This window comes from Melitaea cinxia, chromosome 9 (genome assembly GCF_905220565.1).
Source record: "Melitaea cinxia chromosome 9, ilMelCinx1.1, whole genome shotgun sequence".
In the NCBI taxonomy this organism is placed as follows: domain Eukaryota; kingdom Metazoa; phylum Arthropoda; class Insecta; order Lepidoptera; family Nymphalidae; genus Melitaea; species Melitaea cinxia.
The window spans coordinates 6,689-27,590 of record NC_059402.1 but is presented as its reverse complement, the minus strand read 5'-3'; positions in this window follow the sequence as shown (position 1 = coordinate 27,590).

Genomic DNA, 20,902 nt, shown 5'->3' with positions numbered 1-20,902 from the left:
TCGGGACAGCGTGGGTTCGCCTGCCAGTAGAGGCGGCGAAGAAAGTGGTCGACGGGCGCCGCCTACTCGTCGGGTTCGTGTCGGCGAGTGTGACCCTACTCAAGACGAGACCGCAACAATGCTATCGCTGCCACGAGGTTGGGCACGTGGCAGCGAAGTGTGACAAGGGAGTGGACCGCAGCGGACAGTGCTACCGCTGCGGCAAGGAGGGGCACATTCGCCGGCAGTGTACTGCCGAAGCTTGCTGTCCCATATGCCAGGCGGAGAAAAAACCGGCTGGGCACAGCCTAGTTGCGTGCCCTCGCAATAAAGCGGGAAGGAGGAAGAAGGCGGCGCCCAAAAATAAAACCCTTCGCGGAGCCCTACGCGGTCCCCGATCGCGGCGATTGGCTGGGCGACCTGGACGGGTCGGTCGCGGTGATCGCTCCGGCCTCTGCGGGCTTCGTGGACGTCCGGAGGGGGAGCGGATACGCACTCGGTACGATGGACGGAGTGGCCGTCATCGGCGTGTACGCTCCCCCGAGCCGGAGTCTCGCCGACTTCGAGGCAATGCTCGCGGAGATCGGGGCGTCGATCGCTCGGCGGCCGCACCGTGCCGTTCTGGTCGCCGGCGACTTCAACGCCAGGTCGGTGACCTGGGGGGCTCCGGCGACTGACGCGAGGGGCGCGATCATGGAGGAATGGGCGGTGGCAACGGGTCTCACGTTGCTGAACCGGGGCACGAGGAACACCTGCGTGCGAAGGAGCGGTGGGTCCATTGTGGACGTGACTTTCGCGTCCCGAAACCTCCACAACCGCGTCCGGGGTTGGAGAGTCTTGACCGACGTCGAGACCCTCTCCGACCACCGGTACATTCGGTTCGACGTCTCCTCGTCGCGTTCGAACGCGTCCGACTCGAGCGTCCCGATCGGCACCGGCCCGCGCTGGGTGCTGAGTCGGATGGATGCGGAGATCGCCGTGGAGGCTGCGATAGTGGAGGAATGGATCCGCCGACCTTCGGAACCGGCCCTTTCCGTCGACGAGGAAGCAGAGGGCATCCGCGAATCGCTGGCGCGGATCTGCGACGCGGCGATGCCGAGGGCGAAGCCGTTCCCGCCGAGGCGGCACTTGTACTGGTGGCGTCCGGAGCTCCGCGACTTGCGCGAAGCCTGCGTGAGATCGCGCCGCCGATTCACCAACTACAGGCGGAGGCGAAGAAGGGACCAGGCCGCAGAGGACGGCCTGTACGACTCCTACCGGTCCGCCTGCAAAGCGCTGCAGGCGGGCATTGCACGCGCTAAGGAATCGTGCTGGGACGAGTGGCTGCGAACTCTGGACAGAGACCCGTGGAGCAGGCCGTACCGAGCGGTGCGGAAGAAGCTCCGTCCGTGGGCACCCCCTCTGACCACGAGTCTGCAGCCGCAAATCTTGCAGCGCGTAGTCGAGTCCCTCTTCCCTCATAGGAACGAGTGGAGCCCACCGGCTATGGGCGTCGCGGAGCCGTGTCTCGCGGAGAGCGGGATCCCCCCTGTGACCGAGGCGGAGCTCGGTGCGGCCGTCGCGAGGCTCAAATCTAAGCGCACCGCCCCGGGCCCGGACGGCGTGCCGGGAAAGGTGCTGAGCCTCGCGACGGGTAGCATGGGTGGCAGAATTCGGGCCCTGTTCGACAGGTGCCTGGAGCAGGGCCGGTTTCCCCGGGTGTGGAAGACGGGCAGGCTCGTCCTGCTGAAGAAGGACGGACGGTCGGCCGAACAGCCTTCGGCCTATCGACCGATCGTGCTCCTCGACGAGATCAGTAAGGTGTTCGAGCGCGTCCTGGCGACTCGAATTCTCGAGTCGATGAACCCGGGATTGCACGAGGCGCAGTATGGGTTTCGTCGGGGGCGGTCGACCGTCGCGGCCATCGCCCACCTCAGGGACCTCGCCGAGTCGGCGGTCTCCCGGGGTGGAGTGTTGTGGGCGGTCTCGCTGGACGTGACCAACGCGTTCAACTCTCTGCCCTGGGAGACGGTGAGGGTGGCGATGGGATACCACGGTATCCCGCGCTACTTGCGTAGGCTCATCGGAGCTTACTTTGCGGGAAGGGCGGTAGAGTTCCCGATAGGCGGCGGCGGTCTGTCGAGGCGGTCCATGTCGTGCGGTGTTCCGCAGGGTTCGGTCCTCGGACCGCTCCTGTGGAACATCGGCTACGACTGGGTGCTCCGCGGTGCCACGTTGCCGGGAGTGTCGGTCATCTGCTACGCAGACGACACTCTCGTCACCGTTCGCGCCGGCGGGCACCGCGAGGCGGGCCTCCTCGCCACGGCCGGCGTCGCGCAGGTGGTGGCCAGGATTCGGGCTCTCGGGCTGGAGGTCGCCTTGCAGAAGACGGAGGTCCTGGCCTTTCACGGGCCGAGGGCCGCTCCTCCGCCCGGGACGTCGATAGTCGTCGGGGGTACTTCGATCGCCGTCGGGTCAACGATGAAGTACCTGGGCATCGTTCTCGACGGTCGCTGGAAGTTCGACGAACACTTCCGGCGGCTGACCCCGAAGCTTCTGGCCGCCGCCGGAGCGCTCGGGAGTCTACTGCCCAACCTAGAAGGGCCCGCCGACAAATGCAGACGCCTCTTCGTGGGCGTCGTGCGTTCGATGGCGTTGTATGGCGCTCCGATTTGGGCGGGCGCTCTCTGCGCGCGGAACGTGTCGCTGATTCGCAGGCCGCACCGCGCTATCGCGCTGCGGGCTGCGAGGGCGTACCGCACGGTGTCCTACACCGCATCGTGTCTCCTCGCCGGCAGCCCCCCGTGGGAACTGGAGGCCGAAGCTCTCGCGTCGGTCTTCTGGCGCGTGACGGAAGCGCGCCTGAGGGAGGAACCGCCTCGTCCGCAAGAGGTCGTGCGATGGAGGAGAGAAGCTCGCGACGGCCTCTTCCGGAAGTGGTCGGAGAATCTCGAGGACCCGAACGTAATTACGAGTCGGGGGCTGGTGGCGGCGATTCGGCCCGTTCTGCGCGGCTGGGTCGATAGGCGACACGGTGCGATGTCGTTCCACTTGGCGCAGATGCTGACCGGGCACGGCTGCTTCGGTCGCTATCTGTGCCGAGCGCTGGGGCGGGAGCCGACGTCGGAATGTCACCATTGCGACGCCGGTGCCGAGGACACGGCGGAGCACACGCGCGCGGTCTGCCCGGCGTGGTGCGAGGAGCGCGCCGCCCTGTCGGCGGCCATCGGAGCGGATCTCTCGCTGCCGGCCGTGGTCTCGGCCATGGTCGGCAGCGAGGAGAACTGGAGCGCCGTCTCCTCCTTCTGCAGCGCCGTGATGCTGCGGAAGGAGGCGGCGGAGCGGGAGCGGGAACGGGATCCGAACTCGCTTCCGTCTCGTCGCGGTAGACGCGGTCGGCGGCGCAGGGCCTACCTGGCCAACCTGCAGCCGCCGCCCCCGTAGTTTGGATCAGCGGGCGATAGGTCGGGGGATCTATCGACCGCATCGCACGATCCTGAGGAGGACGGAGAGAGGCGATCTTATGTGTTCAAGGGATCCTCTCTCGGGTCGCTGTCGCTTTTGCGGCGACGACGACGGGCCCTAGTCTGGGCAGGCGCCGGCGGGATTGCGAAAGAGCTTTGTGTCCTCGCGATCTCGCCACAAGCGCATAGGCGGAACACACGTGTGGTTTTTGTTCAGTAAGAGTCTGACTCCCCTCCGAGCCCCCCCAACCGGAGGGTGTCCATGAAGGATTTTCCACACGTAAAAAAAAAAAAAAAAAAAAGGTTCCCAGCCCAGGCCCCAGACTTAGGTCTGGGAGGAGTTCCTGGTCTTCTACCTGGGCGCGTCCCCCGTTTGGCGGATAGGGGAGTGCCGCCTGCGTTGCCGCGATGCGCAGGTGGTAGGGGTCCTCGGACCCCCGCGGACCAAAACCAGGGGGTAGGGCGCGAAAGCGCATCGGAGTGCCGGGGCGCTCCGGGAGGTGGACGGGGTGGGCGGGTTCGCTCGCCCGCCCTGAGGCGCTGAGGCGCGGGGTGCTGGCCGGGTTGTGCTGGCTCCCTGGAGCTTGCTCGGTTGCTGGTGCAACCCGGCGGACGTGTTGCGTGAGAGTCGGGCTGTTCTGACTCCCTTGAGCCTTGGCTCGGTTGTCGGTGCAGTTCGGCGGAGCCGTAGGGTGGTTGCCGGGTCGCGCTGGACTCCCTGGAGCTTGCTCGGTTGTTCGGTGCGATCCTGGCGTTGGAGGTGGGGCTTTCGCCTAGCCGGGAGCGGTGTGCTGGCCGGGTTGTGCTGGCTCCCTTGAGCTTGCTCGGTTGCTGGTGCAATCCGGCGGACCAGTTGCGGGAGGGCCGGGCTGTGCTGGCTCCCTTGAGCTTTTGCTCGGTTGTCGGTGCAGTCCGGCGGACCCGTGGGGTAGTTGCGGGTTCGAGCTTGACTCACTCGCTGGGGTGGCACGTAGGTTGCGGTCGGTGAGGGAATGGCACTGCGATGCGGTGCGGGGAGAGGAGGACGGGTCGAGCGAGCGAACTCGATATAGCGACGAGTTCGCTCGCTCGCCCCGTGGCGCGCATGCGCGCGGGTAGGCGCACTCCGGGTACTGCTCTGCCCAGAGCGGACTTGTGAGTGCAGGCGCCGTAAGGGCGCGGAGACGTGGGGGTTGGTTTTACCTTCCCCTGCGCTGGGGACGAGGTGGGTGGGCTCGCTTGCCCGCCTCGGGGGGGGTGGTGCTTAGGCGCTTTCCCTTGCGCCGTGCCGGCCTGTGTTGACTCACGTTGGCACTGTCCGGGCGGTGCGGGGCAGCCTGAGCGCCAGCAGAGGGCGGTCGGGTTTTCGGCCAACCTCTGCCTGGGTTGGTGCGTGCGGTGCCACCGCGCGCCACCCACTAGGAACGGGATGGGCCCGCAAGGGCGACGTCGCCGGAGTTTGCAGAAGAATTTTCTTGATTCCTGCGACTCCGGCAATGGCGAGGGAGTGGCGCCGCTGGTTTTTTTTTTTTTTTTTTTTTTTTTTTTTTTTTTTTTTTTTTTTTTTTTTTTTTTTTTTTTTTTTTTTTTTTTTACTGAGTAGTCTGGCATGCCGGGAGTCTCAGACTTCCGTCGCCTTCGGGTGGCGGGGGTGCGTAAATGCATTTTCCAGCGTAAAAAAAAAAAAAAAAAAAAAAAAAAAAAAAAAAAAAAAAAAAAAAAAAGGTTAGGTTAGGTTAGGTTAGGTTAGGTTAGGTTAGGTTAGGTTAGGTTAGGTTAGGTTAGGTTAGGTTTCCACTTGGCGCAGATGCTGACCGGGCACGGCTGCTTCGGTCGCTATCTGTGCCGAGCGTTGGGGCGGGAGCCGACGTCGGAATGTCACCATTGCGACGCCGGCGCCGAGGACACGGCGGAGCACACGCGCGCGGTCTGCCCGGCGTGGTGCGAGGAGCGCGCCGCCCTGTCGGCGGCCATCGGAGCGGATCTCTCGCTGCCGGCCGTGGTTTCGGCCATGGTCGGCAGCGAGGAGAACTGGAGCGCCGTCTCCTCCTTCTGCAGCGCCGTGATGCTGCGGAAGGAGGCGGCGGAGCGGGAGCGGGAACGGGATCCGAACTCGCTTCCGTCTCGTCGCGGTAGACGCGGTCGGCGGCGCAGGGCCTACCTGGCCAACCTGCAGCCGCCGCCCCCGTAGTTTGGATCAGCGGGCGATAGGTCGGGGGATCTATCGACCGCATCGCACGATCCCGAGGAGGACGGAGAGAGGCGATCTCTTATGTGTTCAAGGGATCCTCTCTCGGGTCGCTGTCGCTTTTGCGGCGACGACGACGGGCCCTAGTCTGGGCAGGCGCCGGCGGGATCGCGAAAGAGCTTTGTGTCCTCGCGATCTCGCCACAAGCGCATAGGCGGAACACACGTGTGGTTTTTGTTCAGTAAGAGTCTGACTCCCCTCCGAGCCCCCCCAACCGGAGGGTGTCCATGAAGGATTTTCCACACGTAAAAAAAAAAAAAAAAAAAAAAGGTTAGGTTAGGTTAGGTTAGGTTAGGTTAGGTTAGGTTGAAGGACGGACGGTCGGCCGAACAGCCTTCGGCCTATCGACCGATCGTGCTCCTCGACGAGATCAGTAAGGTGTTCGAGCGCGTCCTGGCGACTCGAATTCTCGAGTCGATGAACCCGGGATTGCACGAGGCGCAGTATGGATTTCGTCGGGGCCGGTCGACCGTCGCGGCCATCGCCCACCTCAGGGACCTCGCCGAGTCGGCGGTCTCCCGGGGTGGAGTGTTGTGGGCGGTCTCGCTGGACGTGACCAACGCGTTTAACTCTCTGCCCTGGGAGACGGTGAGGGTGGCGATGGGATACCACGGTATCCCGCGCTACTTGCGTAGGCTCATCGGAGCTTACTTTGCGGGAAGGGCGGTAGAGTTCCCGATAGGCGGCGGCGGTCTGTCGAGGCGGTCCATGTCGTGCGGCGTTCCGCAGGGTTCGGTCCTCGGACCGCTCCTGTGGAACATCGGCTACGACTGGGTGCTCCGCGGTGCCACGTTGCCGGGAGTGTCGGTCATCTGCTACGCAGACGACACTCTCGTCACCGTTCGCGCCGGCGGGCACCGCGAGGCGGGCCGCCTCGCCACGGCCGGCGTCGCGCAGGTGGTGGCCAGAATTCGGGCTCTCGGGCTGGAGGTCGCCTTGCAGAAGACGGAGGTCCTGGCATTTCACGGGCCGAGGGCCGCTCCTCCGCCCGGGACGTCGATAGTCATCGGGGGTACTTCGATCGCCGTCGGGTCGACGATGAAGTACCTGGGCATCGTTCTCGACGGTCGCTGGAAGTTCGACGAACACTTCCGGCGGCTGACCCCGAAGCTTCTGGCCGCCGCCGGAGCGCTCGGGAGTCTACTGCCCAACCTAGAAGGGCCCGCCGACAAATGCAGACGCCTCTTCGTGGGCGTCGTGCGTTCGATGGCGTTGTATGGCGCTCCGATTTGGGCGGGCGCTCTCTGCGCGCGGAACGTGTCGCTGATTCGCAGGCCGCACCGCGCTATCGCGCTGCGGGCTGCGAGGGCGTACCGCACGGTGTCCTACACCGCATCGTGTCTCCTCGCCGGCAGCCCCCCGTGGGAACTGGAGGCCGAAGCTCTCGCGTCGGTCTTCTGGCGCGTGACGGAAGCGCGCCTGAGGGAGGAACCGCCTCGTCCGCAAGAGGTCGTGCGATGGAGGAGAGAAGCTCGCGACGGCCTCTTCCGGAAGTGGTCGGAGAATCTCGAGGACCCGAACGTAATTACGAGTCGGGGGCTGGTGGCGGCGATTCGGCCCGTTCTGCGCGGCTGGGTCGATAGGCGACACGGTGCGATGTCGTTCCACTTGGCGCAGATGCTGACCGGGCACGGCTGCTTCGGTCGCTATCTGTGCCGAGCGCTGGGGCGGGAGCCGACGTCGGAATGTCACCATTGCGACGCCGGCGCCGAGGACACGGCGGAGCACACGCGCGCGGTCTGCCCGGCGTGGTGCGAAGAGCGCGCCGCCCTGTCGGCGGCCATCGGAGCGGATCTCTCGCTGCCGGCCGTGGTCTCGGCCATGGTCGGCAGCGAGGAGAACTGGAGCGCCGTCTCCTCCTTCTGCAGCGCCGTGATGCTGCGGAAGGAGGCGGCGGAGCGGGAGCGGGAACGGGATCCGAACTCGCTTCCGTCTCGTCGCGGTAGACGCGGTCGGCGGCGCAGGGCCTACCTGGCCAACCTGCAGCCGCCGCCCCCGTAGTTTGGATCAGCGGGCGATAGGTCGGGGGATCTATCGACCGCATCGCACGATCCCGAGGAGGACGGAGAGAGGCGATCTTATGTGTTCAAGGGATCCTCTCTCGGGTCGCTGTCGCTTTTGCGGCGACGACGACGGGCCCTAGTCTGGGCAGGCGCCGGCGGGATCGCGAAAGAGCTTTGTGTCCTCGCGATCTCGCCACAAGCGCATAGGCGGAACACACGTGTGGTTTTTGTTCAGTAAGAGTCTGACTCCCCTCCGAGCCCCCCCAACCGGAGGGTGTCCATGAAGGATTTTCCACACGTAAAAAAAAAAAAAAAAAAAAAAAAAGGTTAGGTTAGGTTAGGTTCCCAGGAATATGTCGAGGCCATTCTCACCGTGACGAAGATTTCCAAGAACCTCAAGGGGACAAGCAAGAAAGCCTTAAATGAGTCCGCCGAGGGTATAGGCGAAGTACTCGGCGCCCTATACCACCGAACGACGAATGACGAGGTCAGGCAGCTGCGGGAGGCCAACGAGCGCCTAGAAGCGGAGAACGTACAGCTCCGCTCGGAGATCTCCGAGCTGCGACAGAGTGTAGCCGACATCAGGCGTGAGCTGGGCTCGACGTCCACTCCAGCCCCTCCCGCGAATGAAAACGGACTGATCGACCGCATCATGGCTGGGGTGGGCGCCATGCTCGACTCCCGCCTGGCGAAGCTGGAGGAGTCTGGCAGACTCCTGCCTGAAGCGCCTGAAGCGCGAAAAGGACCACCGGCGGCTTCGAAGAAGATCGCAACGTCGCCGCCGCAGACAGGGGTCACAACGCTGACTCCGCCAGCGAACCCGGCCCCAAAGTCTGCAAGTCAGTCTGCCAAGAAGACGAAAAAGAAGAAGAAGGCGGGTGCGGCTACCCAAGTCGCTGCGCCCAACGAGCCTCGCCCCCTACCACCTGCTCCGGCCGCTCTGACGGAGGGGTGGAATGTGGTGGCGAGGAAGGGAAGAAAGGCGGGGCCGCCCAAAAACCAGCCCCAGCCCCAGAACAAAGGTGTGCCGGCTAAAAAGCCAAAAACGCCGAAGCTGCGATTGCCGCGATCGGCGGCGGTGCAGCTGACGCTGCTGCCGGGCAGCACGAGGACCTACGCGGAGGTCCTCGGTGCCATAAAGGCTGACGGCCTTATAGCGAGCATGGGCGTCGAGACTCGCTATAGGGTCTCTCAGACCGGCGCGCGCAGGTTCGAGCTGCCTGGCACCGGCAACAAGGAGAAGGCCGAGGAGCTTGCCCGGCGCATCAAAGCGGTCGTCGGCGAGGACGTGGCGGTCACCCGGCCGGAGAAGTGCGCCGACCTGCGGGTGGCCGGGTTAGACGACTCGGTCACTCCCCAGGAGTTGGCCGGCGTGATCGCCAAGGCGGGAGGATGCGCCGAGGAATCCATTAAAGTGGGCGAAGTGCGGCAAAACTTCGCTGGCGTTGGGACGGCCTGGGTTCGCCTGCCGGTAGAGGCGGCGAAGAAAGTGGTCGACGGGCGCCGCCTACTCGTCGGATTCGTGTCGGCGAGTGTGTCCCTACTGAAGGCGAGACCTCAGCAATGTTATCGCTGCCACGAGGTTGGGCACGTGGCAGCGAAGTGCGACAAGGGGGTGGACCGCAGCGGCCAGTGCTACCGCTGCGGCAAGGAGGGGCACATTCGCCGGCAGTGTACTGCTGAAGCTTGCTGTCCCATATGCCAGGCGGAGAAAAAACCGGCTGGGCACAGTCTAGTTGCGTGCCCTCGCAATAAAGCGGGAAGGAGGAAGAAGGCGGCGTCCAAAAATAAAACCCGCACGCCGCCTGCCAACAGAGCTGGGGAGGTGACAATGGACACCCAATTGTAGTAATGGCGCTTAAGGTGCTCCAAGCCAACCTGAACCACTGTGCCAGGGCCCAGGACCTCCTCGTCCAGAGCCTGGTACAGTGGTCCGTGCGGGCGGCGGTGGTGGCCGAGCCGTACTCGGTCCCGCCGAGGGATAGTTGGATCGGCGATCGCGACGGCGTGGTGGCCATCGTGACCCAGGTCGCCGCGGGCGCCCCGCCCCTTACGAACATTGTGAGAGGCTCGGGTTGCGTCGCGGCACTGCTGGGGGAGGTGGCCATCGTCGGGGCGTATTTTTCCCCGAACAAGTCGGTCGCCGAGTTCGAGGCGTTCCTCGACGGGACCGAGTCGATCATGCGTAGGTTTTATCCGGCGGAAGTGCTCGTGCTGGGCGACTTCAATGCGAAGTCACGTCTGTGGGGGTGTCCTGCCACAGATGCGCGGGGGGCGATTCTGGAGGAGTGGCTCGTTGCCACCGGCCTGACCGTCCTCAATCGCGGGACGGCCAACACGTGCGTGCGCAGGTCGGGCGGCTCGATCGTGGACGTGTCGTTTGCGAGCCCCGGCCTCGCGCGCCGCGTTCGGGACTGGCGAGTGCTGGACGACGTGGAGACTCTCTCGGATCATCGCTATATCCGCTTCGAGATCTCCGCTCGTCCGGCGGTGCCGCCAAGCTCCAGCCGCGCCTCGGCGGAGGAGGGTCCTCGGTGGCAGCTGAAGCGTCTCGACCGGGAGCGACTCGACGAAGCGGCGATAGTGGCGTCGTGTCAGCCGCGCGTCGACGGTCCACCGGACAGGGTGGCAGACTGGCTGGTGGCCAGAATGACCGACGCGTGCGACGCGGCCATGCCGCGGTCGAGGGGTCGCCCCGGGCGGGCTCAGGTGTACTGGTGGTCGGAGGCGATAGCGCAGCTGCGCAGGGAGTGCGTGGCCGTCCGACGCCAGTACACGCGCTGCAGGAGGCGCATCTTTAGGACGCCCCCCGCTTCGCAGGACAGGACACGGCACGAGGAGGAGGGCGAGCGGCTGTACGCCCTTTACACGGCAGCCAAAGCCAGCCTCCGTCGTGCCATCGGCGAGTCGCAGGCCGCGGCCAGGGAGGAAATGCTGGACGGACTGAACAGCGACCCGTGGGGGATGCCCTACAAGCGGGTACGCAACAAGGTCCGTCCCTGGGCTCCTCCACTCACGGAGACCCTGGACGCCGAAGTGGTCCGTGAGGTGGTCGCGGCCCTGTTCCCGACGGCGCCGGCCGAGCACGAGCCGCCGTCGATGGCACCGCGGGGAGAGGATCCAGACGTCGGAGAGGAGGCACCGGAGGTCGGCGAGTCCGAATTCGAGGAAGCAGTCGCGCGGCTGCGACGGAAGAACGTCGCTCCAGGCCCGGATGGGATTCCGGGGAGGGCGTGGGCGGTGGCGCTGAATCACCTGGCGCCGCGAGTTCGAGGGCTATTCTCTGCCTGTCTGGCTCAAGCCACAATTCCACAGCGGTGGAAGACAGGCAGGTTAGTCCTCCTCAGGAAGGAAGGCCGGCCGGCGGAGTCACCGTCGGCGTACCGCCCCATCGTCCTCCTCGACGAGCTCGCTAAACTGTTCGAGCGCGTCGTGGCCGCGCGTCTGGTGGCGCACCTCGGGCGTCGAGGACCCGACCTCTCGGACGTGCAGTTCGGCTTCTGCAGTGGCCGTTCTACCGTGGATGCCGTGCTGTGCGTCCGTGCCCAGGTGCAGGAAGCGGTGGCCCAGGGCGACGTCGTCGTGGCGGTGTCTATCGACATCGCCAACGCCTTCAATACGCTGCCCTGGGGTTGCATCAGGGAGGCGCTCCGCTACCACGGGGTGCCGACCTACTTGCGTCGCGTGGTCGGTGCCTACCTCTCCGACAGGTGGGTGGTCTTCCCCGGAAGGGATGGTCGGCTTGTGAGAAAGGAAGTCGTGTGCGGTGTCCCGCAGGGGTCGGTGCTCGGGCCACTCCTGTGGAACATCGGATACGACTGGGTGTTGCGTGGCTCGCTGCTGCGCGGCGTCAGCGTCGTCTGCTACGCCGACGACACGCTGGTGCTGGCCCGCCGACCGACGTATCGGGAGGCGGCAGTGCTGGCGACCGCTGGCGTCGCGCAGGTCGTGGCGCGAATCCGGCGCCTCGGCCTCGTCGTCGCGCTGGACAAGGCACAAGGAATAGTCTTCCACGGCCCGAGGAGGGCGCCTCCCCACGACGCCCATCTTATCGTGGGAGGCACTCGCATCGGCCTGTCGGGCACGATGACGTACCTGGGTCTCGTGCTCGACGGCCGGTGGAAGTTCCGGGCGCACTTCGCGCGGCTCGTCCCGCGCTTGCTGAAGGTGGGAGCCTCGCTCTCGTGGCTTTTGCCGAACATCGGCGGTCCCGGTGTGAGCTGCCGCCGGCTCTACACCGGCGTCGTGAGAGCGATGGCGATGTACGGTGCCCCCGTCTGGTCCGACGCCCTGGACCGCGAGAACATCGCCCTGCTGCGGCGCGCGCAGAGGGTGATGGCGATCAGGGTCGTACGCGGGTACCGTACGATCTCGGGCGACACAGCGTGCGTGCTGGCTGGAGTCCTGCCCTGGGACCTGGACGCGGTCTCTCTGGCGTCGTCATACCGGCGGCGTCGGAGTCTGGCGTCCGGGACCCTCAGTCCGGCACCACGGCTTGCAGAACACCTGAGGCGAGAGCGGGATGCCGCGATCGCGGAGTGGGTTGTGAGGCTCGAGCGTCCGAGTGCGGGGCACCGGACGATCGATGCGGTTCGGCCGGTTCTTCGGCAGTGGTTGGACAGACGGCATGGCGTCCTAACCTTCCGCGCCACGCAGGTCCTCTCGGGGCACGGTTGCTTCGGGGGGTACCTGTGTCGGGTCGCCGGGAGGGAGCCCTCTCCTCGTTGCCACCACTGCCAGGATTGTGACGACGAGTCGGCGCAACACGTCTTGGAAGAGTGTTCGGCGTGGACGGAGGAGCGTGAAGAGCTCCGAAGCGTAGTTGGGCCGGACCTTTCGCTGCCGGCCGTGATTTCTGCCATGACCGGCAGCGAGAGGTGCTGGGACGCCGTCCTCGCGTACTGTGAGCGGGTGATGGCGCAGAAGGAGGCGGCGGAGCGGGTGAGGGAGGACACCACCGACCTCCCCCTCCGCCGCAAAAGGACCGGGCGTCGGAGGCTGGCGCACGATAACCGCCTCCCTCCCTAGACGCTAGGCAGACCAAAATCTGCCGGGTAGGCGCGCGCGGTGTCCCCCGCGCGCCACCTCCTCCACGAGGACAGGAAAGGGCCTGACGAGGCACGCCGCCGGGGTTTGCAGAAGAATTCGGACTCCTGCGACCCCGGCACGGGCGACGAAGGTGGACACCGTTGGTTTTTAGTGGGTAGTCTGGCATTGCACCTACCGCCGGGAGCCCCACACTCCCGCTGCCGAGCTTTCGGTGGCGGGGTCAGTGCGTAAATGCATTTTCCAACGTAAAAAAAAAAAAAAAAAAAAAAAAAAAGGTTAGGTTAGGTTAGGTTAGGTTAGGTTAGGTTAGGTTAGGTTAGGTTAGGTTAGGTTAGGTTAGGTTAGGTTAGGTTAGGTTAGGTTAGGTTAGGTTAGGTTAGGTTAGGTTAGGTTAGGTTAGGTTAGGTTAGGTTAGGTTAGGTTAGGTTAGGTTAGGTTAGGTTAGGTTAGGTTAGGTTAGGTTAGGTTAGGTTAGGTTAGGTTAGGTTAGGTTAGGTTAGGTTAGGTTAGGTTAGGTTAGGTTAGGTTAGGTTAGGTTAGGTTAGGTTAGGTTAGGTTAGGTTAGGTTAGGTTAGGTTAGGTTAGGTTAGGTTAGGTTAGGTTAGGTTAGGTTAGGTTCCCGGGCCTTTGGAGCCTAGGCCCCAGACTTAGGTCTGGGACCTAGGCTCCAAGGGGAGGAGTTCCTGGACTTCTACCTGGGCGCGTCCCCCGTTTGGCGGATAGGGGAGTGTCGCCGCAGTCGAATGACTGCAGGCGGTAGGGGTCTACGGACCCCCGCGGACCAACACCAGGCGAGGCGTCCGGGTCCCGCTCTGGTCTTGTACTGGAGTGGTCCTGTGATCGCACATTGCGCCACGAGGGAGCGCGGAGTTTGCGTGGAATGGCCTAGCCTTTCACGCGGCGCCGGAAGAGAGGGCGCGGAGTGGGATGTGGACCTTGGCGGTCCCCCCGGCACTAGAGGGCGGGGTGAGCGTTATTTATTTATTTATTTATTTATTTATTATTTTTATTTATTTATCATCGCTCGCCCCCCTTGGTGATTTGGTGAGTGTGGCGCTGCGAAGGCGCGGAGAAGCGGGGTGGGGATTTTCCCCCCTGCTCCCAGTGGACGGGCGACCTCGGCGGCGGTGACCCCGCCGTCGGGTAGAGTGGGCGGGTTTCCCGTCCGCTCTACGCCTCATAAGCTCGTAACCCCGTGCGAGGTGTCGTGGTCATGTCTCGCGGCTTCGTGCGGGACCGAGGGGTCTTGCCTTAACCGGCCGGATCTAGAGGAAGAAGACCTCTATAAAAATTACCCCGAATCCTAAGCGGCGACACAGCGCGAAGGGATGCGTGGCCGACGGGAGGTTCGGTCTAACTGTGTCATCCCCTAAACATGGATACGTGCATTAAAACATTATTAACCCAGGAGGGTACCGGCGCCTCAGGCAATGGAGAATCCCTTCGCGCTTCGGCGCGCAGCCCTGTCGAATCTGGGATGGGCAAATCACGTGTTTGTGTTTCGGAGCTTTCCGGTTCCGACGAGAGGCCCGAGAAGGGCGGAGTTGAGGTAGTGCCCGAGAAGGGCGGAGTGGACGTAGTGCCCGAGAAGGGCGGTGAAGACGTTGGGCCCGAGAAGGGCGGAGTTACTGGCGGGGTGAGACAGCCGCGAGTTGTCCTCACGCGTGTGGACAGCGTCGGTTCTCTCTCCTCGGTCGACGGGAGGTTTTGGGGGGCGGGATCAGATTCCGACGACAACATGTCGTTGGGATCTTCCCGCCGCCGAAAGCCTCAGTTTAGGAAAAGAATCCTGTCTCCGGGCTCCTCGGAGGAGGAAAATGAAAGGAAAAGGGCGACGCCTGGCAGAGGCCGAGGTCGACCGGCTACAACCGGCCAATACGTCGGACTGGCCGAAGCCAGACGTCGCCTTAACGACGAAAAGGAGCGGGAACGTCAAATCCAGGCGGAGAGCGAGTTGGCCGATATGGCGCGGGCGGTCCAATCCAGGACAAGCTCGCGTCAGTCGGACATGTCGCTCAGCGACGACGCCCAAAGGCAAGGAGATGCGCTTTCTCGAGCGGAAGGTTACCTTGAGCTTCTGCAAAAGGTGACCGGAAGCTCGAGAAACCTCAAGGGCACTTATATCAAGGCCCTTAAACAAGTGCGCAAAGGTATGAAGGAGGTGGTGGAGGAACTCGCCAATCGCAACGCGACTGACGAGGTCGTCCACCTCAGGGCGTTGGTTGCCGAACTCCGAAAGGAGAAGGAGGAATGGAGGGCGAAATTTAACGCCCTGGAAGAGAAAATGGAGAGATTCATGCTGTCGCAGACTGCGGCGCATAAATCTCTGCGTCCCGACGACTGGGACGAACGTGAACGCTCTCTCGCGTCCAAACTGAGCGACATGCTCAACGCCTCGATCGACGCCAAGATCGAGGCGTTGAGCGACCGGCTCTTACCGGCCAAAGCGCAGCGTGTCGCTCTGGCCCCAGCTTCCGAGCCGGCCGACCAGGCGGCGGTCACGACGTTGACCCCGCCAGCGAATCCGGCTCCGAAGAGGGGGAAGCCAAACGGACGGGAGAGAAAGAAAAAGAAGGGTAAGACCGCGAACGCGGTCGAGACTCCGGCGGCAGCGCCGAAACCTGCTGCGAAACCGGCGCCCGCGACTCCTGCCGCGCGGGAGACCTGGTCTACCGTCATCGGACGGAAGGCCGGGAAGCCAGGCAAGGCTGCGGCTGCGGCTGCTTCGAAAGAAGCGAAGCCGAAAAAGAAGTTGCGTGCGCCGTCTTCGGCGGCGGTTTCGATAACGCTGCAGCCGGAGGCGAAGGACAGAGGCGTCACGTACGCCTCTGTAATCAAGGAGGCCCGCAGCAAGATAGACCTCGATGGTCTGGGAATCCAAACGCTCAAGATCCGAACGGGCGCGACGGGTTCCCGGATCATCGAGGTCCCTGGAGCGGAGAAAGGCGAGAAGGCCGACCTTCTCGCCTCGAAATTGCGGGAAGTCCTAGGCACGGAAGCCGTCAGAGTGCAGCGGCCTTCGAAGAGGGTCGAGCTGCGGGTCATGGGGCTCGACGACTCCGTCACCGCCGAGGAGGTCACCCGAGCACTGGCCGCGGAGGGTGGGTGTCAGCCGGACGACGTGAAGGCTGGCTCCCTCGCCCCCAACGGCTCGCTCTGGGTGAGCTGCCCGGTGGTCGCGGCGAGAAAAGTCGCCCGTGAAGGACGATTGCGCGTCGGCTGGACCACGGCGAGGGTCCGGCTGCTCGAACCGAGGCCGCTGAGGTGCTTCCGGTGCCAGGAGACGGGGCACGTCGGCGCGAAGTGCACTCGCGAAGTGGACCGCAGCGGCGCCTGCTACCGCTGTGGCGAGTCGGGCCACAGACTTCGCGAGTGCAAAGCCGAGCCGAAGTGCGCCATATGTGCGGCGGCCGACCGGCCCGCCAACCACAAAATTGGCGACAGGAGGTGCCCCGACTACAACAAGAAAAAGGGAAAGACCAACAAGAGTGGCAGGCGCAAAGACAGGCCCGTAAAGGCTACCGTCGTCGACGCGCCGGCTGCTAAGCCAGTGGAGGATTTAATGGACGCCGATAATTAATGGCGTCCATTAAGTTCTTGCAGGCCAATCTGAACCACTGTGCCAGAGCTCAAGATCTGCTGATCGAGAGCATGGCACAGTGGGGCATTAAGATCGCGATAGTGGCGGAGCCCTACGCGGTCCCCGATCGTGGCGATTGGCTGGGCGACCTGGACGGGTCGGTCGCGGTGATCGCTCCTGCCTCTGCGGGCTTCGTGGACGTCCGGAGGGGGAGCGGATACGCACTCGGTACGATGGACGGAGTGTCCGTCATCGGCGTGTACGCTCCCCCGAGCCGGAGTCTCGCCGACTTCGAGGCAATGCTCGCGGAGATCGGGGCGTCGATCGCTCGGCGGCCGCACCGTGCCGTTCTGGTCGCCGGCGACTTCAACGCCAGGTCGGTGACCTGGGGGGCTCCGGCGACTGACGCGAGGGGCGCGATCATGGAGGAATGGGCGGTGGCAACGGGCCTCACGTTGCTGAACCGGGGCACGAGGAACACCTGCGTGCGAAGGAGCGGTGGGTCCATTGTGGACGTGACTTTCGCGTCCCGAAACCTCCACAACCGCGTCCGGGGTTGGAGAGTCTTGACCGACGTCGAGACCCTCTCCGACCACCGGTACATTCGGTTCGACGTCTCCTCGTCGCGTTCGAACGCGTCCGACTCGAGCGTCCCGATCGGCACCGGCCCGCGCTGGGTGCTGAGTCGGATGGATGCGGAGATCGCCGTGGAGGCTGCGATAGTGGAGGAATGGATCCGCCGACCTTCGGAACCGGCCCTTTCCGTCGACGAGGAAGCAGAGGGCATCCGCGAATCGCTGGCGCGGATCTGCGACGCGGCGATGCCGAGGGCGAGGCCGTTCCCGCCGAGGCGGCACTTGTACTGGTGGCGTCCGGAGCTCCGCGACTTGCGCGAAGCCTGCGTGAGATCGCGCCGCCGATTCACCAACTACAGGCGGAGGCGAAGAAGGGACCAGGCCGCAGAGGACGGCCTGTACGACTCCTACCGGTCCGCCTGCAAAGCGCTGCAGGCGGGCATTGCACGCGCTAAGGAATCGTGCTGGGACGAGTGGCTGCGAACTCTGGACAGAGACCCGTGGGGCAGGCCGTACCGGGCGGTGCGGAAGAAGCTCCGTCCGTGGGCACCCCCTCTGACCACGAGTCTGCAGCCGCAAATCTTGCAGCGCGTAGTCGAGTCCCTCTTCCCTCATAGGAACGAGTGGAGCCCACCGGCTATGGGCGTCACGGAGCCGCGTCTCGCGGAGAGCGGGATCCCCCCTGTGACCGAGGCGGAGCTCGGTGCGGCCGTCGCGAGGCTCAAATCTAAGCGCACCGCCCCGGGCCCGGACGGCGTGCCGGGAAAGGTGCTGAGCCTCGCGACGGGTAGCATGGGTGGCAGAATTCGGGCCCTGTTCGACAGGTGCCTGGAGCAGGGCCGGTTTCCCCAGGTGTGGAAGACGGGCAGGCTCGTCCTGCTGAAGAAGGACGGACGGTCGGCCGAACAGCCTTCGGCCTATCGACCGATCGTGCTCCTCGACGAGATCAGTAAGGTGTTCGAGCGCGTCCTGGCGACTCGAATTCTCGAGTCGATGAACCCGGGATTGCACGAGGCGCAGTATGGGTTTCGTCGGGGCCGGTCGACCGTCGCGGCCATCGCCCACCTCAGGGACCTCGCCGAGTCGGCGGTCTCCCGGGGTGGAGTGTTGTGGGCGGTCTCGCTGGACGTGACCAACGCGTTCAACTCTCTGCCCTGGGAGACGGTGAGGGTGGCGCTGGGATACCACGGTATCCCGCGCTACTTGCGTAGGCTCATCGGAGCTTACTTTACGGGAAGGGCGGTAGAGTTCCCGATAGGCGGCGGCGGTCTGTCGAGGCGGTCCATGTCGTGCGGCGTTCCGCAGGGTTCGGTCCTCGGACCGCTCCTGTGGAACATCGGCTACGACTGGGTGCTCCGCGGTGCCACGTTGCCGGGAGTGTCGGTCATCTGCTACGCAGACGACACTCTCGTCACCGTTCGCGCCGGCGGGCACCGCGAGGCGGGCCTCCTCGCCACGGCCGGCGTCGCGCAGGTGGTGGCCAGGATTCGGGCTCTCGGGCTGGAGGTCGCCTTGCAGAAGACGGAGGTCCTGGCCTTTCACGGGCCGAGGGCCGCTCCTCCGCCCGGGACGTCGATAGTCGTCGGGGGTACTTCGATCGCCGTCGGGTCGACGATGAAGTACCTGGGCATCGTTCTCGACGGTCGCTGGAAGTTCGACGAACACTTCCGGCGGCTGACCCCGAAGCTTCTGGCCGCCGCCGGAGCGCTCGGGAGTCTACTGCCCAACCTAGAAGGGCCCGCCGACAAATGCAGACGCCTCTTCGTGGGCGTCGTGCGTTCGATGGCGTTGTATGGCGCTCCGATTTGGGCGGACGCTCTCTGCGCGCGGAACGTGTCGCTGATTCGCAGGCCGCACCGCGCTATCGCGCTGCGGGCTGCGAGGGCGTACCGCACGGTGTCCTACACCGCATCGTGTCTCCTCGCCGGCAGCCCCCCGTGGGACCTGGAGGCCGAAGCTCTCGCGTCGGTCTTCTGGCGCGTGACGGAAGCGCGCCTGAGGGAGGAACCGCCTCGTCCGCAAGAGGTCGTGCGATGGAGGAGAGAAGCTCGTGACGGCCTCTTCCGGAAGTGGTCGGAGAATCTCGAGGACCCGAACGTAATTACGAGTCGGGGGCTGGTGGCGGCGATTCGGCCCGTTCTGCGCGGCTGGGTCGATAGGCGACACGGTGCGGTGTCGTTCCACTTGGCGCAGATGCTGACCGGGCACGGCTGCTTCGGTCGCTATCTGTGCCGAGCGCTGGGGCGGGAGCCGACGTCGGAATGTCACCATTGCGACGCCGGCGCCGAGGACACGGCGGAGCACACGCGCGCGGTCTGCCCGGCGTGGTGCGAAGAGCGCGCCGCCCTGTCGGCGGCCATCGGAGCGGATCTCTCGCTGCCGGCCGTGGTCTCGGCCATGGTCGGCAGCGAGGAGAACTGGAGCGCCGTCTCCTCCTTCTGCAGCGCCGTGATGCTGCGGAAGGAGGCGGCGGAGCGGGAGCGGGAACGGGATCCGAACTCGCTTCCGTCTCGTCGCGGTAGACGCGGTCGGCGGCGCAGGGCCTACCTGGCCAACCTGCAGCCGCCGCCCCCGTAGTTTGGATCAGCGGGCGATAGGTCGGGGGATCTATCGACCGCATCGCACGATCCTGAGGAGGACGGAGAGAGGCGATCTTATGTGTTCAAGGGATCCTCTCTCGGGTCGCTGTCGCTTTTGCGGCGACGACGACGGGCCCTAGTCTGGGCAGGCGCCGGCGGGATCGCGAAAGAGCTTTGTGTCCTCGCGATCTCGCCACAAGCGCATAGGCGGAACACACGTGTGGTTTTTGTTCAGTAAGAGTCTGACTCCCCTCCGAGCCCCCCCAACCGGAGGGTGTCCATGAAGGATTTTCCACACGTAAAAAAAAAAAAAAAAAAAAAAAAAAAGGTTAGGTTAGGTTAGGTTAGGTTAGGTTAGGTTAGGTTAGGTTAGGTTAGGTTAGGTTAGGTTAGGTTAGGTTAGGTTAGGTTAGGTTCCCAGGCCCCAGACTTAGGTCTGGGAGGAGTTCCTGGTCTTCTACCTGGGCGCGTCCCCCGTTTGGCGGATAGGGGAGTGCCGCCTGCGTTGCCGCGATGCGCAGGTGGTAGGGGTCCTCGGACCCCCGCGGACCAAAACCAGGGGGTAGGGCGCGAAAGCGCATCGGAGTGCCGGGGCGCTCCGGGAGGTGGACGGGGTGGGCGGGTTCGCTCGCCCGCCCTGAGGCGCTGAGGCGCGGGGTGCTGGCCGGGTTGTGCTGGCTCCCTGGAGCTTGCTCGGTTGCTGGTGCAACCCGGCGGACGTGTTGCGTGAGAGTCGGGCTGTTCTGACTCCCTTGAGCCTTGGCTCGGTTGTCGGTGCAGTTCGGCGGAGCCGTAGGGTGGTTGCCGGGTCGCGCTGGACTCCCTGGAGCTTGCTCGGTTGTTCGGTGCGATCCTGGCGTTGGAGGTGGGGCTTTCGCCTAGCCGGGAGCGGTGTGCTGGCCGGGTTGTGCTGGCTCCCTTGAGCTTGCTCGGTTGCTGGTGCAATCCGGCGGACCAGTTGCGGGAGGGCCGGGCTGTGCTGGCTCCCTTGAGCTTTTGCTCGGTTGTCGGTGCAGTCCGGCGGACCCGTGGGGTAGTTGCGGGTTCGAGCTTGACTCACTCGCTGGGGTCGCACGTAGGTTGCGGTCGGTGAGGGAATGGCACTGCGATGCGGTGCGGGGAGAGGAGGACGGGTCGAGCGAGCGAACTCGATATAGCGACGAGTTCGCTCGCTCGCCCCGTGGCGCGCATGCGCGCGGGTAGGTGCACTCCGGGTACTGCTCTGCCCAGAGCGGACTTGTGAGTGCAGGCGCCGTAAGGGCGCGGAGACGTGGGGGTTGGTTTTACCTTCCCCTGCGCTGGGGACGAGGTGGGTGGGCTCGCTTGTCCGCCTCGGGGGGGGTGGTGCTTAGGCGCTTTCCCTTGCGCCGTGCCGGCCTGTGTTGACTCACGTTGGCACTGTCCGGGCGGTGCGGGGCAGCCTGAGCGCCAGCAGAGGGCGGTCGGGTTTTCGGCCAACCTCTGCCT